At 42.3% G+C, this 17164-nt stretch overlaps 1 protein-coding gene across 3 annotated transcripts in view; it reads left to right on the top strand.

Moving 5' to 3' along the window:
* Nucleotides 1-17164, top strand: part of ZHX3 (zinc fingers and homeoboxes 3) — a 115297-nt gene that overhangs the window by 47426 nt on the left and 50707 nt on the right. For all 3 annotated transcript variants that reach the window (XM_069548556.1, XM_069548557.1, XM_069548558.1), the window contains exon 2: nt 652-758. The gene's annotated coding sequence lies outside the window, so the exon portion shown is untranslated. The remainder of the gene's footprint in view (nt 1-651; nt 759-17164) is intronic.

Below are 17164 nucleotides of genomic sequence, written 5' to 3'. Positions count from 1 at the left end.
CAGCTATTTCCCAAATAATCTTAAAATCATATGACGCTTTTCTGGTCATTTGTTGAAAACATAGTTACTGTCTCATTCATTCGCCAGGAATTACTGTGTGCGCATCATTGCCGCTGGGTAGAATGGGTTGACCTAGAGATAAGGATCAGAGACAAAGAGGAAGGTCACAGAGCTCCTTAGCCTGGAACTCACAATCTAGACCATTTTTGTGCCTGTAGAATCCATGTTAGAAAAACCCAGGCTTTGACTGAAAGAGCATCAGGAAATAGCACATCCTTAATGGTATGCATCCTTGAAGCTGTAAGGCCACACCTCAGTTAATTTTGTCATTTTTGCTAAGCCATCTCATACTTAGCTAGGAGAGAGAGCTGGAAACTCATTGGTGGAAAGAGATTTTAAGGAATCATCTTGTTCTGATCTATTATCAGAGACAAGTTTGCCTTTTTTCCATTAGTATTTTTCAGTCACTACTAGCATTTGAGATCATTTTAAATTGCTGGTTTGCATTTTAATGACCCCTTTTACTCTCCCCACCCTGTGGTGTTTCTGTTTGTGTACAGTCTAGAGACTGATGGGATTGGGCCACTCAGTTTCCCAGAATCCACTTTCTCTCTTTTCACGTGAAGTGAAGCTGTGCCACTTCTTTTGCAGGACTGGATTGCAACTGCAGAGGCAACAACAGCTGAACCTTTAAAGATGCATACGGGGCTGCACAAAGAGAAGAGAGAAACTGGAGAGACCAATGAAGTGAGGAAAAAGTATGTTTCCTGGGTAAACAGTATAATTCTGAATGTTAAGTTTCTTGCCATATATCAGTTACCATCAATTTGTCATGCGTAAGTCTTTATAGCCAATATTTATTGCTGCTAAACATTTTTTCTCCTTCCTTGACTTTTATTGCTGAGCTCTTTGATCAAATGATTCTTTTATTGATTAAAAAATGTATATTGAATATATAGTTGAAGTGACTTCATAGGTCACTTGATAGGAGCCTGTTCTATTCTATCTTAGGTTGACCATTGGGTATTATAAAAGTAGAGTTGTGTGCTGTGTCTCTTGTAACGTACAGGTTGAGTTCAAGGTCAGCTTTTTGGTCTGAGTGCAAAACTTAAACTTCTGCTTTATTAAATGACTGATTTGAAAAACTCTGGTTTGGATACCAACTTATCCAAGCCATGTTCTTGGCAGTGCCCTCTGTAATAGGAATCTTAATACTAAAGACGAAGCAGACTGGCAAATAATTAATGTAAATAGCCGTAGCTTTCTCTTGATGAAATAGATGTGCCCTAGTAAAGTTATATGTGTGTGTGTGTGTGTGAGAGAGAGAGAGAGTTGGGAACTCATTTTATTGTTACCGTGCCTCTCACAAGCTTAGATATTGAGGGGTTTTGTTGTTGAAGTTTTTTTAAGTAAAGCAAATTTATTACATTATTTATGATTATAAAGAACCTTTCTTCAGTTTGCTGATTAGAGTGTTTTGGAAAGAAAGCAGAAGAAATGGAGTCAGAGTTATTGCTGGTATGTAATGGAGGCTCTGTGCACAGGAGCCGGGCTTGGACAACCCATGAGAGCATCGCCGTTTCTCCACCAGCCTGGGCCACCCAGCCCATGGGAATTTCCCCACAGTTGTTACTTGTGGAACTTCCTGCCTCATGGTGGATTGTGGCCAGGCTTCTGTTGGCTAGAAGATACAGTCCTGTTTTCTCATTTTTTAGCTTTGAGTTGCAAGGTGGAGTAAAAACTGTTCAGTGGCCGTTGTATATCAGTCCTCTAAGCTGAAAGTGGCATAAGGCAGGTTTGTTTGTTTGGCCAGGCCACACAGCTGGTGGGAACCCAGTTCCCCAGCCAGGGATCGAACCCGTGCCTATAGCAGTGAAAGCACTGTGTCCTAACAGCCAGGCTGCCAGCCCAGTCCCCAAGCCAAGTTTATCGTGAGTGAACTCATGCACACATTTTCTAGTGCTCGCCTTCACACCGACTCTGCGTCAGTTACACTGTCTCCTTACGGTTCTCCAGTTGGTCTTCAGTCTTCTCCTCCTGGACAGCCACATGGCCCCTGCCCGCCTTCTCCTTCAGGTTTCTGCTGGAGGGGGGATGAGGGGTGGGGGTGGGGGTGGGAGTGAGGGGTAAAGTGAATGCAAAGGGCAGAGCCAGATGGAATGACCAGGAATTTTCTGGGACGCCATTTCCGTACCTGCTCCCTGACCGCCCTGAGCCATCTCGCCCAGCTCTAGCTTACCTCTTCTTTCTCTCACTCCACTCGTCCTGTCAGGTGTGGTGTCTTGTTCATTCTATACACCATGCTTGTCCAAGTTCACCTTTAAGGTCTTTCAGAGCTGATCTTTCACTTCTGAAGGGACATGCCATTTGACTCAGCAGTTGCATTTCTAGGAATTTATCTCACAGGTAACCTCACACAGATATGCAAGTAATCTCGTACCTCCTCAGCCTCTGTTAAATCTTCATGTGTGCGTCTGATCCCAGTAGCATCTGGACTGAGACTAATTAGCTGTTGTTGCCACCGTTGCGTGGCTCATGTCCCTCTGCACTCACTCAGGCAGCTGCCTGCCCCTTTGCCTGCACTGCGGTGGACTGGAAACACTGGCCCTGCAGCTGACTGTCCCCTTTCAGACTTCTTCTTCTGTACTCCTGTTGCACTACAGCAGTCTTTCCCTTCCCATTTGAGAATATCACAGATGGTTTTGCACTGCATTTCTTACATATTTAGGTAATTATATATAATGTAGTGGTATCTTGAGTTAGCTGTACATTAGAATCGCCTTAGAAGCATTATAAATTGCAAATGTCCGATCCCACCCCCAGAGATGCTGAGGCAATTTGTCTGGGGGTGAGTTGTAGGCACTGACATTTTTAAAAGCTGCCTGGAGTGATTTTCACTATGGTCAAGTTTGAGGACCAGAAATAGTATTGATTTTCTGTGTCAATGATGACTTTGATCACTTTAAGCTTTGTAACCATTTAAGTAATTCCTTTGGGTTTGTAAGTTACAGTGATGTTATTTATTTTAAAAAATTTGCCTCGGCCTTTATTGTATTTGTATTTCTTTTTTTTTTTTTCATGTTGCTTTTTATTGGAAAGAACTTCTGAGCCTATATTAATTAGCGGCGGGGATAAAATGCCGCTTCAGTTTGTGCCTGTTTTTACTGACTGCATGTCTCATTTCTCCCTTGAAGTGTACTGTTGACATTTATTTTTATAGATACTTCAAAAAGGGTAAGAAAGTATACCTTTGTTATTAGTTTTAGGATTTTAAAATTAAGAATATCTGTTGGAATTTAACAAGTTAATTTTTGGCATCAGATGACATGACACAATTGGAAGGTTTAACGTAGTCCTGCTGCTGCTGCTGCTGCTAAATCGCTTCAGTCGTGTCCGACTCTTTGCGACCCCATGGACTGCAGCCTAACAGGCTCCTCCATCCATGGGATTTTCCAGGCAAGAGTACTGGAGTGGGATGCCATTGCCTTTTCCGGAACGTAGTCCTACTTACTGTTATTTTCTTTTAAATTTTTGATCATAAATTTTAAGTAAGCTTCATCTAGTTTTCTCTTTTCATTTTTCTTTAACCAGTTTTAGAATACAGTTAGTAGAATGAACTAGGTAATCTGTATCTTGACTTTTGTTAGGTATGAGTTCTGTAATGTGTTTGTTTCTTGAGAGTTTTAAATGATCCACTAATAAGCCATCAGGGACTAGTTGCTTTAGGGGTGGGGGTATAGTTATTTTTAAAGATGTTGGACAAATTAAGCATTTTATAGGTATTTAGAATTTTACATTTTTAATGAAAAAATCCACCTGTTTAGTTTTACCCAAATTTATTAACACTTACCTAGTATTTCCCTACAATTTTATTGCTGCTTTTGTGTCCTGTGTTTGTAGTTTCATGCATTTCCTTTTTGTAATTAACTTTACTAGGAGTACCGCTGCAGTCCTCTTGCCTGGAAAATCCCCTGGATGGAGGAGCCTGGTGGGCTGCAGTCCATGGGGTCGCTAAGAGTCGGATACAACTGAGCGTCTTCACTTTCACTTTTCACTTTCATGCATTGGAGAAGGAAATGGCAGCCCGCTCCAATGTTCTTGCCTGGAGAATCCCAGGGACAGTGGAGCCTGGTGGGCTGCCATCTATGGGGTTGCACAGAGTCAGACACGACTGAAGCGACTTAGCAGCAGCAGCAGCATCACTTTTAGTCTCTTCAGAGAAATTTTAGCTGAAGTATAAAACTTTATAGTTTTATATTTGAAGTACAAAACTTTATAGTTTTATATTTGAAGTACAAAACATAGGAGTTCCATGGCAGTCAAGTGGTGAGGACTCTTGAGATTTCACTGTGAGCCTGGATTCAATCGCTGGTCAGGGAACTAAGATCCCACAAGCTTCATGGTGTGGCCAATAAATAGATAAATAAATAAATAAATGCAAAATGAGAGTGAAAAGTCAGTTTCCTCCTTACTCCAGATCCTCAAGTATTAAGTTCCCTACTTATAGGTGGCATTTCTTACCAGTTTATTGTGGGTCCTTCCAAAGTATTTTTTTGCTTTCAAAATATCTAATTTTTTTTTTAAGAATCAGGCTTTTTTGGTTGTTTCTCAAGATTATTAGTTTTTTTTTTACAATGGTTAAAGCAATACTTATCTTTGATTCTTTTTTTAATTTTATTTTTTTCTTTTTTCAAGTCTATAAATTTCTTTTTAAATATAAATTTATTTATTTTAATTGGAGGCTAATTACTTTACAATATTGTATTGGTTTCGCCATACATCAACATGAATCCGACACAGGTGTACATGTGTTCCCCATCCTGAGACCCCCTCCCACCTCCCTCCCCATACCATCCCTCTGGGTCATCCCAGTGCACCAGCCCCGAGCATCCTGTATCCTGCATTGACCCTGGACTGGCGATTCGTTTCATGTGCAGTGATTTTGTTGCACTTTCTAATTTCATTATTGTATTTCAGAGCTTTGTAAGTAGGATATTGTTGGATTTTGTCTTCTGTTCATCCAGTCTTAAAGATTCTATAACTTACGGGTGCATTTAGCCTCTTTAATTTGTGGTTGCTTTTGCATTTGTTATGTTCTCTACATATAATTTGTTGTTTAATTTTTATATTGCTTAGTTGTCTCTTGGCTGTTAGGCCTTCTGTTTTATGGAGTGTCCTTTTCTTTTTTTCAACTTTAAGACAAAATTTAAAGGTGAACAGTTCTTTCAGTGCTGAAAATAACACTTGTTATTTATTTACTATCATCAAAACAAATGCTAGAGCTTTCCTTCCATATAAGGAAACTCAGCTTCTCCCTGTTTTGGCATCCTCTCTTCCTGCTCCTCATCTACTTCCATTATTTTTATCCTTCACATTTTACATTTATTCTATGAAGTGCACCAGTTCTTCTGGGCTTCAGCCTGATACTTATAAGTATTTTCTTATTCTTGATTAAATGAAGTAACAACCACCAAGGCCTCACTCCGAGCGGGCCAGACACTCAGCTTGGTGCAGGAGATATAAAGGGAAAGGTAGTTCCATCCTTGGCTTCGAGGTCTCTTTCTGGTCGAGGAGGCGGCATGTATACAAACCACCATGGCAAAAGATGTCATGTGTCAGGTGCCCTGGGACACAAGAGGGAGGGAATGGTGTCCCGGTGAGTCAGCGAGGACATCTTGGGAGCTGGGTGTTACTGTACCAGTAGGGCTCTTCAAGATAAAGGATAAAGCGAATGGGCAGAAGCCCGAAGGTACCCAGATGGCTGGAGACGAGGCTGGACAAAGGGATGTTGGGGCCAGACTGAGAAGCCTAGCCAACAAGTTTTAGTTTGTATCCTGTGGCTGCAGACTCTGTTCTAGCTTGTTTTTAGGAAAGTAGCTCTGGCTGTTGTGTGAAGCACAGACTGCAAGGAGGAAGTTAGTGAAGTGACTGTGGCTGTCATCCAGATAAGAGATGATGAGAAGCTGAACAAGGCGGTAGCAGTGGTGGTAGAGAAGATGAGGTGTTTCGAGGTAGAATCTAAAAATACCTGTTCCTGACTCAGGTGAGATTGGGATTAGAGGATAATTTAGAGGGTTTTCTTGTTTATTTATTTTAGGGAAGGTCATAATAGATGGTGGAAATATTGACTACCGTATGTCATGGCGTAGATTGTGGAGGGGGTTGCAGAGACTAATTTGGAGAAAGAGCATTAGAGGACTTTCTGAATTTTAAAAATCGTTGAGAGATCCAAGAAAACTTATCTAAGAACAACTGGAAATATGGGTTATAAACTCAGTTGAGATATAGGGGCCAGAGATAAAGGTATATTTGCTCCCAAGGAGGAGGTCCAAGCCATAGAACAGATGTAAAGTTCCCCTAAGCAGAGCCTGTAGATAGAAGAAAGGGCTTCGGTTGGCCTCTTGGCCAAGACCAGTCTTTATGTGCAGGAAATCAAAATGTGCTGAGCACTGTAATACATGTCCTGCCTGGGGTGCTGAGAGCTTTTTCAGATAGCTTACTTTATCTTCTTAATAGCCCTGTGTATGGAAATTATTACCACCCTACTTTATGGGCCAGGAAACTAAGGCTCCAAGGCATTGTTACTAAGCTAGTAAGTGAGATTGCAAACCAGGCCCAAATGCCAAACTGATGCTAGGGGAAGAGATACAGGAGAAGCAGAGAAGAGTGGTGTGGAGGACATGATTTGCTATGGGAGTAGTGGCCGTTCTCCCAGAGGTTCGGTAGGATAAGGAGACGCTTAGCCACTGATTTTCTCAGTTAGAAAACTGACAGCAACCCTGCCATGCTCAGTCCACAGGGTACGGAGGTCAGCTCACACTGGAGAAGTGCAGATAGCGCTGTCGACTGCAGCCCTTAGAGACATCTTGGTGGTGGAGGAATGACAAGAGCATGTGGCTAGGGGTTGGCATCACTGTGTTATTTAGAGATGACTGCTCGAAGGATTCTGATTCACTCATCTCTTTTCCTTTGAGGTCTTATATCTTGGATCGCCTTGTCTCTGCGCTTCTGTTACTTAAAAAAAGTAACTGCTGGATTCTCTTTTCACATAACCTGCTTGTTTAACTTGTCAGCTTGGAGTCCCTTCCTAGACATTGTTTTCAGATGTTTCCAGGCTGTTGTCTTAGTGACCTGCTTTGATTGCTAGTTACATATGAGATCCCAAGAGCCCCTTCTTGTTTCTTCTCTCAGGTCTTTCCATCCTGGAAGAGATTTTCTTCTGTCATTTGAGTGTTTTATTCAGTTCAGCTTCCTCCAGAATTCAAATTCATGGACGGCCTCTGTCTTCCAGATGAGAGTGTGTTCGTGCCTTCTATGACAATAGGAGGGCGTTGAGCTCAGAGCCTACATTCAGGAACTAGGCTTACCTGGGTTCAGATTCTGGCTCTGCCAGCTACTAGCTGAGTGACCTTGAGCACGTTGCTTTTTGTAACTTCTTTGTGCCTCATTTTCCTTATCTGTGAACTGTCATTGTTGTTGTTCAATCACTAAGTCGTATCTGACTCTTTGTTACCCCATCGACTGTGGCCCACCGGGCTCCTCTGTCCATGGGGGTCTCCAGGCAAGAATACTGGAATGGGCTGCCATTTCCTTCTCCAAGGGATCTTCCTAACCCAGGGATTGAACTAGAGTCACCTACATTGGCAGGTGGATTCTTTACCACTGAGCCACCAGGGATGCCCTTCTGTAAACTGTTCAGTTCAGTCGTTCAGTTGTGTCTGACTTTTTGCAACCTCATGGACTGCAGCATGCCAGGCCTCCCTGTCCATCACCAACTCCTGGAGCTTGCTCAAACTCATGTTCATTGAGTCGGTGATGCCATCCAACCATCTCATCCTCTGTTGTCCCTTTATTCTCCTGCCTCCAATCTTTCCCAGCATCAGGGTCTTTTCCAATGAGTCAGTTCTTTGCATCAGGTGACCAAAGTATTGGAGTTTCAGCTTCAGCATCAGTCCTTCCAATGGATATTCATGACTGATTTCCTTTAGGATGGACTGGTTGGATCTCCTTGCAGTCCAAGGGACTCTCAAGAGTCTCCTCCAACACCACAGTTCAAAAGCATCATTTTGGTGCTCAGCTTTCTTTATAGTCCAACTCTCATATCCATACACGACCACTGGAAAAACCATGGCTTTGACTAGATGGACCTTTGTCGGCAAAGTAATGTCTCTGCTTTTTAATCTGCTGTCTAGGTTGGTCATAACTTTTCTTCCAAGGAGTAAGTGTCTTTGATTTCATGGCTGCAAACAAAAAGTTTCATGGCTGCATTCACCATCTGCAGTGATTTTGGAGCCCAAGAAAATAAGGTCTCTCACTGTTTCCACTGTTTCCCCATCTGTTTGCCATGAAGTGATGGGACCGGATGCCATGATCTTAGTTTTCTAAATGTTGAGTTTAAGCCAGCTTTTTCACTCTCCTGTTTCACTTTCATCAAGAGGCTCTTTAGTGCCTCTTTGCTTTCTGCCATAAGGGTAGTATCATCTGTGTATCTGAGGTTATTTATATTTCTTCCAGCAGTTTTGATTCTAGCTTCTGCTTCATTCAGCCCAGCATTTTGCACGATGTACTCTGCATGTAAGTTAAATAAGCAGGGTGACAATATACAGCCTTGATGTACTGCTTCCCCAATTTGTAACTGTAAACTGTAAGCAATAATAATACTTCCCAGCAAGGGCTGTGATGAGAGTTAAATGAACTAGTGCTTGGAACATACTTAGAAGGCACAGGGTCCAGTGCAAGCTGTGTGTTCCACCATTGTTAGCTCTTGTTGTTGTTGTTCTGGGGGAAAATAGTGGGAGAGGTAATAATCTTTTCCCAGTTGTCTTTCGGGCCACACATTTATCACTTATTTGATAAATTTACACACTGTTGGAGCCTCACTTGATAAACTAGAAGTAGATAAATCCTGGAGACCAGATAGCATTCCCTCCAGTTGCTAAGGAGTGCTGCAGTGAACACTTTGAACGATGGTCCAGATGTGGAGTCTGTAGTTGCAGATGTTCACTGTGTGACCTCTCCTGCCCCACGGCCGCGTTCAGTTGGTTTCCTTTAAATACAGGCCATAAAATGTTTACTTCTACCTTAGTGAATAGTTCTTCCAAAAATGTTATTTAATTTTGCTTATCCCATTAACAAATAACAGATGCTGGCCAAATTGCTGTACAGAATTAAGTAACTTTCCTAAAGTCCATGGTGGGACTGGGACTTAATAAGCCTATGGTATCTGACTCTAGTGGTGTTAAAAGAGGAAAAAGGGTTCACGGGAATGAATACACACACACACACACATGTTGTACATATACATATACATGCGCACTACAATTAACTAAACCAGAGATCTTATTCAGATAGATATGTGTATATATATATGTATGTGTGTGTAGCTCAAACTCTCTAGAGTGCTGTCTTAGTTAGGCTTCTGTAACAAAATAGGGGTGGCTTATAAACAACAATTTGTTTCTCACTGTCCTGGTGGCTGGGTGCCACACGGTTGGGTTCTGGTGAGGGGCCTTTTCCAGGTTGCAGACAGCCTTTTTCTTGCTGTATTCTCGTATGGTGGAGGGGATGAGAGAGCTCTATAGGGTCCCTTTTATAAGGGACACTGATGCCACTCATGCATTTCTGCCGTGATGACCTAACTATCTCCTGAAGGCCCCATGTCCTAATACCATCACATCAGGACTTAAAATTTCAACTTGAATTTGTGTGTGTGGCAGGGGGGACACAAATGTTTAGTTCACAACAGGTACCAATCTCTAAAGGTGTGGTTATAAACACATATTTTTTTTGACAATGAAGATGTGGTCTTTTTACAAGTAGAAGAAATAAATCTCGGGACTTCCCTGGTGGTCTAGTGGCTAAGACTCCATGCTCCCAATGCAAGAGGCCTGGGTTCGATCCCTGGTCAGGGCACTAGATCCCACATGCCACAACTAAAGATCCTGCATGCTGCAACTAAGACCCAGTGCAGCCAAATTAATAAATATGTTAAAAAAAATAAATTATTGAATAAACAAATAAAAAACCAAAGTGCTTGCAGGGCAGGCATAATAAAGGCAAATACTATCAACTAACCTCTTGGAGCTTTTAAGAAAAGCAAACAGGTTTGTGAATGAGGGAGCCAGTAATCCACTCAGAAACCTTTCCCAGAAGTTGCATAGTCTCAGATAACTCTTTCAACATATTTATTAACTATAAAGGAAAGAAACAATAGTAACTTTACAGTGGAGAAAACACCTTAGCCAAGAGGTCAAGGTCAGCATCACCAGTAATCAGACAAGCAACGTCATGAACCCCACGATATGATGCACTACGGACAACATGGCATCGTGGCTGTGGCCTTTGGGCCAGAAATGCATAACTGCACACAATCATGAGAAAACCTCAGGCAGATCCAAATCATGGACATTCAGCAAAATGACCGATTAGTGTCAAGGGCATAAATAACAAGACTGAGGAGCTATCACAGACTAGGGGAGCCTAAGGAAATAATGACAAAATGCAGTGGGGATCTTGGATAGATCCTGGGGCAGAAGAAGGACAGAAATAGAAAAAAACTGGTGCAATTTGAACAAGATCTTTGGTTTAGTTAAGAGTATTGTGCCAGTGGTAACGCCCTGGCTCTGTTCAGTTCCTGTGGTTATATAAGATTTGAGGACACTGTTGTTGTTGTTCAGTTGCTAAATCATGTCTGACTCTTCAGCCCCATAGACTGCAGCATGCCAGGCTTCCCTGTCCTTCACTATATCCTGGAGTTTGCTTAGATTCATATCCCTTGAGTTGGTGATGCCATCTAACCATCTCATCCTCTGCTGCCCTCAATCTTTCCCAGCAACATGGTCTTTTCCAGTGTGTCGGGGACACAGGGTCAGGGATATAAGGAAACTCTGTACTATTTTTTGCAACTTTTCTGTAAGTCTAAAATTAGCTCAAATTTTAAAAACTTTTTGTTTTTTTTTGGTTTTTTCTCTGTCTTATTTTTCTTTTAAGTAAAAAGCCATCATGGGATAAACTGTCTGGTCCTGGGTAGAAACAGGCTTCAGAAGAGGAAAGAAAGCTTAGAGTTAAGATCTCTTCTCCAAGTGGGGTGCGTGTTAATAATGACCTTTCACTGTGCTGCCTCTAGGCTCATTCCAGATCTGTTGAATCTCCTAGACCTTTCTAAAGGGTATGGTAGTAAAAAGCTATGCTGATGGGAGATTTTCCTGAAAATTTTATGAGGCCAAGTAGATAGAAAATTAGACAATACAAGATACTGCACTTAAGGGGAAAAAAAATCAAAGTAGTGTTAAACAGAGCCATGAGTGGGTATCACTGGCTACTCTAGGGTTCTCTGCAGATACTGTCCAGCATTTGATGCTGAGGCCAAAATGGCGTGAAAAGTTGGTGCACATCCGTGCAGAGATGACCAGACTGAGTGATCCTCTGGAGGCATATGGAGATGAAAGTCCCTCTTTGGTCATTAGAGGTCAAATTAAAGCCCTATAAACAGAAAAATCTTAAAAGCAAGGGGTTTATGGCTTGTTCAAGTAAAGAATGCTGCAAAAGGACACCAGATTGGGAGTCTGCATGGAGCCTGGGAAGGATCCGGAGGGTTGGATTTCATCAGAATACATTTCCCTTTGTCCACGAGAGCGAGACGCCACAGTGGCCTGGGGGGAGCATTCTGCTTGCCGCAAAGCTGGTCTCGCTACATATGTAGGTGGAAGACTTTTCTAGAAGGTCTAACTTTGTTTCTCAGGTGGCCACCTGACTGGGGCTTCTGTTTCCCAGGTGCTTTCATGTTAGGAACAGACGCGCGTGCATGCTCAGTCGCTCAGTCGTGTCCGGCTCTTTGCAGCCCCGTGGACTGTAGCCCGTCAGGCTCCTCTGTCCGTGGGATTTTCCAGGCAAGAATACTGGAGTGGGTTGCCATTTCCTCCTCCAGGGGATCTTCCTGACTCAGGGATCAAACCCACGTCTCTTGTGACTCCGCTTTGGCAGGTGGATTCTTTACACTGAGCCACCTAGAAACAGACAATTCTGGGTAAATTTCAGAAATAGTGGGGCTCCTGGAAAGCTGTTGTTGTTGTTGTTCAGTCACTAAATTGTGTCTGACTCTTTGTGACCCCAGGGTCTGTAGCCTGTTAGACTCCTCTGTCCTTGGGATTTCCCAGGCAGGAATATTAGAGCAGGTTGCCATTTCCTTCTGCAGGAATTCTTCCTGACCTAGGATCAAACTTGTGTCTCCTGCATTGACAGGTGGGTTCTTTACCACTGAGCCCCCAGGGAGGCCCCCTGGAAAGCTATGGGGGTGGGGTGGATCTAATGTATTTCTATTGAGTTCAGTTGGGATTAAACCAGTTCTACCCCACTCAATTAAGAATTTAATAATGCCAGTGAATTTACGAAGCTGGGGACTAGATCATGTACTTACTCAGTTAACAGATATTTTGTGAGCACCCACTATGGGCCAGGCACGGTATTAGGCCCAGAGAACACAGCAGTGAGCCAGACAGCGATGCTCCACTCTGAGCCTACAGACCAGGAGTCCATTCCTCTGAGCCTGAAACAGCCAGCCCACCCACTCACTCAAAGGTGCCTCCACTAAAAGGGCTTGGTTTACACCAAGATAGAAGTTTCCCTATATACAGTCCTCTAACTTTTAAACCTTTTAATGTTAGTTTAATTTCCTTCCAATAGTGCTTGAAAGGAAAGATGTTTTCATGTGTAGTTCATATATTTAATTTACATAATTTGGAAGCAGCATTTGCTGCCTTTATTTGTAAAAGCTTTCCCATCTGTGGACCGCTCCCCTCAGGGCTCTGATGTTGAAGACAATTTGAGCTTCGTGGGTTTGCTCTGTGTCTACAGCCATCAAACGAAATGTGTTTACCGAGGCCAAGCAAGCTCTGAGAGGCACAGCACGGCCAGCTGGCAGCATCCAAAGGGAGCCAGCCCTTCTCTTCTGCTGCCTGGACCTTTCTCCCTTCCCGAATTTAATCTCGGCTCAGATTCCAAACTAAGCCTGAAAGCAGTGAACCAATGGGTGGTGCTAACTAACTTGATTGCACACTTCCTGCCCCTCCTGGAACCTCTGGGCCTTCTTATTGAGTAGAGATTCCTTGAATTGGTAAAATAGTAATTCTAATGAATTTTTAGTTATTCTATATAAAGAGTGCAGTGGATAAATATTTATTTATCAGAAAAATTAAGGCTCTTTTTTTCTTTTTTCTAAAAAAGGTTTTATTTTGAAGACCTACCTCTTCTACATTCCATATATGGAATATATGAATGGATGGTCATTTTTTTCAAAATACTTTTACAGAACAAAGCCCACATTCATCAAGCAAGCTTTCTGCCGTCGGATCCCAGTCTCTTTCAGCCTCACACCTTCTAACCTGCCCCTGCCTATCTCTCATTAAGCTCTGGTAGGTTCTCTGTACCGTGCGCTTTCATATTGCCAGCCCTGTCCTTCCTCTTCTCAGCTTTCAAGTCCCAGATCACCCAGTGCCGCTCACTCGAGGGCTCTGTCTCCCTCAGTCATTATCATCAGTCCGTTTTCTGGTATCCCAAACCCAGAGGAGTACATCTCCCCTGTGGCACACATCACATGCCACTTTGGGATGCTTCTGTTGACATGGCTCTCCCCTCACCTGGATAACCAACTCCTTGAGGTGTCAGGGACTTGCGCATTCCATTCTTCTTCATATTCTCTAGGTACCCAGCACAGTGAGTTTGCTAACATTGACGAGTGTTTACACTGCTCCAGCCACTGTCTAAGCACTTAGTATGTAACATCATGTTGAATTGTCACAATAACCCCATAATAACCCCTGGTTACCGCTTTTTTCCAAGAACAGGAAATTGAAGCACCGAAAGGTTAAGGGTTTTGCCCAGAGCTACAAAGTGGTAAAGTTGAGATTTGAACCCTAGCAGTCAGTTAGGGGTCAGGGCTTCTATCCACTGCTTGATACTGAATACCCATGATACTATAATGCCCTTGCTCTTTATATAATAGTAGCTAACATTTATCGAGCACCAGCTCCATGTCAAGTACTGAACTTAAATGTTATATGTTTATCATCTTAATCCACACAACACCCCCATGAGGCACATGTAGTTATTATTCCATAGAAGAGGGGACAGATGCTGAGCACTTGAAGTTAAGCACTTTGTACTAGGCGATACTACACTGTGTGCCTAGGAAGTGTTTGCAGGCAAATGGATGAATGAAAGCAGGGGGAAGGTTCTGGAAGAGAGCTAATGTGTACTGAATGCCTTCCATTCTTTTCCACTGAGTCTGTTTTCCCAACACTTTACTAAGAAAAATTTCAAACATAATGCAAAACTGAAAGGCTTTTACACTGAGCAGCCATACACCCACCACCAGGTTTGAACATTAGCATTTTATTCTGTGCTTCCTATTCCTCTGTCTGTCCGTCTGTCCATCCTGTTTTTTATCCATTCCCCCTCAGTGCTTTGGCATGCATATCACCAAGGAAGAGGTCATTATTTGTTGATAGTTTTTTTTCTTCTGAGGTAAGATTGGTACATTTCATTATAGTTAAATTTTAACAGTACATTTGCTGAGTTTTGACACATGCATACACCTGTGTAACAAACTCCTACAAAGATATCATTACCCAGAAAGTTGCCTCATATCCCTTCCCAGTCAGTGCCCACCCCTACTTCCCAGCAGAGTGTCTACTATTTTTATGTCATATTTTTAAATGCTTTTTTTTGTTCCAAAAGAATTTCAGGTGACTCATTTAGTTCCATAAAAACATAAACCATAAATCATACATGAGAAGTAGTTGGAAAAAAGAAACTAAAGGAGGAATGTTAAATGGATCCAAGAGAGCACCTCTGATACGCCAGGCACTTTTATAAGTAATATATTACTTAATCCTCACAAGAGGCATGTGTACTTATTTCCATTTTATAGATGAAGAGTCTGCAAAGTTATGTGGCTAATAAGTAACAGGGACACTCTTTAACTCCAGTGTTCATGCTTTTTCCACTCTAGCCCCAAAAAGCAAGAGAACAGGTAAAGGAAAAGTTTATTTTAAAAGTTAACAAGGTCTCCAATACATGCTCATGTATTTTTAAAATGGTGTTACCTCATCACGTTTGTCAAAGTTTAGCTCCAGGAGATGGCAGGGGTGGGGGCATTAAGTGATCCTACAGTATTTGCAAAAGTGCTGTAAAGTCAAGGTTGGCTTTGAGTTATCCTGTGGCCTTAGAAATGGGATTCTGTGTCCTCAGAGAAAAAGGCAACTTTTCCAGAATTGATCATAACAGTGGAAAGTCTCAAAATAGTCTCATTGACTGTAAAATCAAGCCCTATATCAACAAGGAAGCATCTTATACATGGAGGAGCCTTGGTCAGAGATTTCAGCTCTGACTTCAAGAGGGTCATTTATTCATTGTGTTAAGAAAGGGTAGAGATGGGACTGCCCTGGCAGTCCAGTGGTTAAGACTCTGAGCTTCCAATGTAGGGGGTGTAGGTTTGGTTCCTGGTCAGGGGATTAATATCCCCCATGACACATGGTGTGGCTAAATAACTATCAGAGCTCAATAAAAAATTGTTTAAAAAATTAAGGGTAAAGGTAATCTTTGGTAAAAGAATAACAGATTTCTGATAGGGAATCTTAGAAATCATTGTATCTGCTACCTCCTGCATTTTGTGTTGAATCTTCCTTGTGATAATAGATTGGATATACACATTAAGGGTAAGGAAGAATTGAAGATTACCTGAGTTTTCTTGCTTGAAATGCCAGAAAAAGAGTTGGGTCGGTTACAGTAGGACGCTTATCATTGGGATCCTGGATAAAGTTAGAGATTTTGAGAAAGAAAGGAAGATAAGGGTGTTAAAATGATACGGGCTTGGCAGTATCGAATAGAAGAGTTTCCCCTTCTGTACTGTGGCCTCCAGCGTGGCGAGAGGGTCCTCCTGTTAGGCTCTGTGGGGCTGTGAGAACCAAGACGTGTTCCTGTGACCTTGGGTGATGGGCTGAAGATTCATGGTTCCCAGCTTAGTGGTCAGGCCTGTGGAGGCCTGGAGCAGTGACTCTGGAGACCACTGGGAAGAGGCAGGGTTCCAGCAGACCGGCTCTGCTGCCCCCATCCATCAGCTTCCTCCTCTCCCTACCTCCATCTCCTGGATCTCATGCATGAAGCTTGCAGAGAGAAGACTTTCTGAGTCTTTCAGGCCATCTGCCTTGTACCTCTGGTCCTCTGGGGAGCAGGAAAGGGAGAGACAGCCAAATCGCCACATTAATGAAAGTAGAAAGAGCCACATTAATGGTGGCTACTGATAATAAATATTAGGTCTTACTTCCTGGGCAGCAGCAGTTATCTTTAATAGACTGCTTGAATTGAAGAGAATTTAAAAAATAATGTTTTCTGATTATAAAAGCCATTCATTCTTATGGTAGAAATCTGAAAAACATAAGAAAACATTATGAAGATAATTGAGATTCTTGCTAGTGGTGATACCCTAACATGAATTCTTTTTAGGCATTTATAAATTGTTTACATACAGTGTGAAGTCATGCTGTATATACATTTGGTATCTTATTTTCAAAATATTTGCTGATTTAATCTGAGCATTCTCTCATATCATTAACAATTATTCATAAGCACAATTTAAAGGAGCTACTGATATTCTGTCTATTGTATTTTCAGCCTGCTTCAGTTCAGTTCAGTCGCTCAGTTGTGTCCAACTCTCTGTGACCCCATGAACTGCAGCACACCAGGCCTCCCTGTCCATCACCACCTCCTAGAGTTTACTTAAACTCATGTCCATTGAGTTGGTGATTCCATCCAACCATCTCATCCTCTTGTTGTCTCCTTCTCCTCCCACCTTAAACCTTTCCCAGCATCAGGGTCTTTTCCAATGAGTCAGTTCTTTGCATCAGGTGGCCAAATTATTGGAGTTTCAGCTTCAGCATCAGTCCTTCCAATGAATATTCATGACTGATTTCCTTTAGGATGGACTGGTTTGATCGCCTTGCAGTCCTGGGGACTCTCAAGAGTTTCCTCCAACACCACAGTTTATAAGCATCATTTCTTCAGCACTCAGCTTTCTTTATAGTCCAACTCTCACATCCATACATGAGTACTGGAAAAACCATAGCTTTGACTAGACGGACCTTTGTCAGCAAAATAATGTCTCTGCTTT

The sequence above is a fragment of the Ovis canadensis genome, chromosome 13 (assembly GCF_042477335.2).
Source record: "Ovis canadensis isolate MfBH-ARS-UI-01 breed Bighorn chromosome 13, ARS-UI_OviCan_v2, whole genome shotgun sequence".
In the NCBI taxonomy this organism is placed as follows: domain Eukaryota; kingdom Metazoa; phylum Chordata; class Mammalia; order Artiodactyla; family Bovidae; genus Ovis; species Ovis canadensis.
The sequence above is the reverse complement of the archived record's forward strand: the minus strand, read 5'-3'. Positions and strand labels throughout refer to the sequence as shown.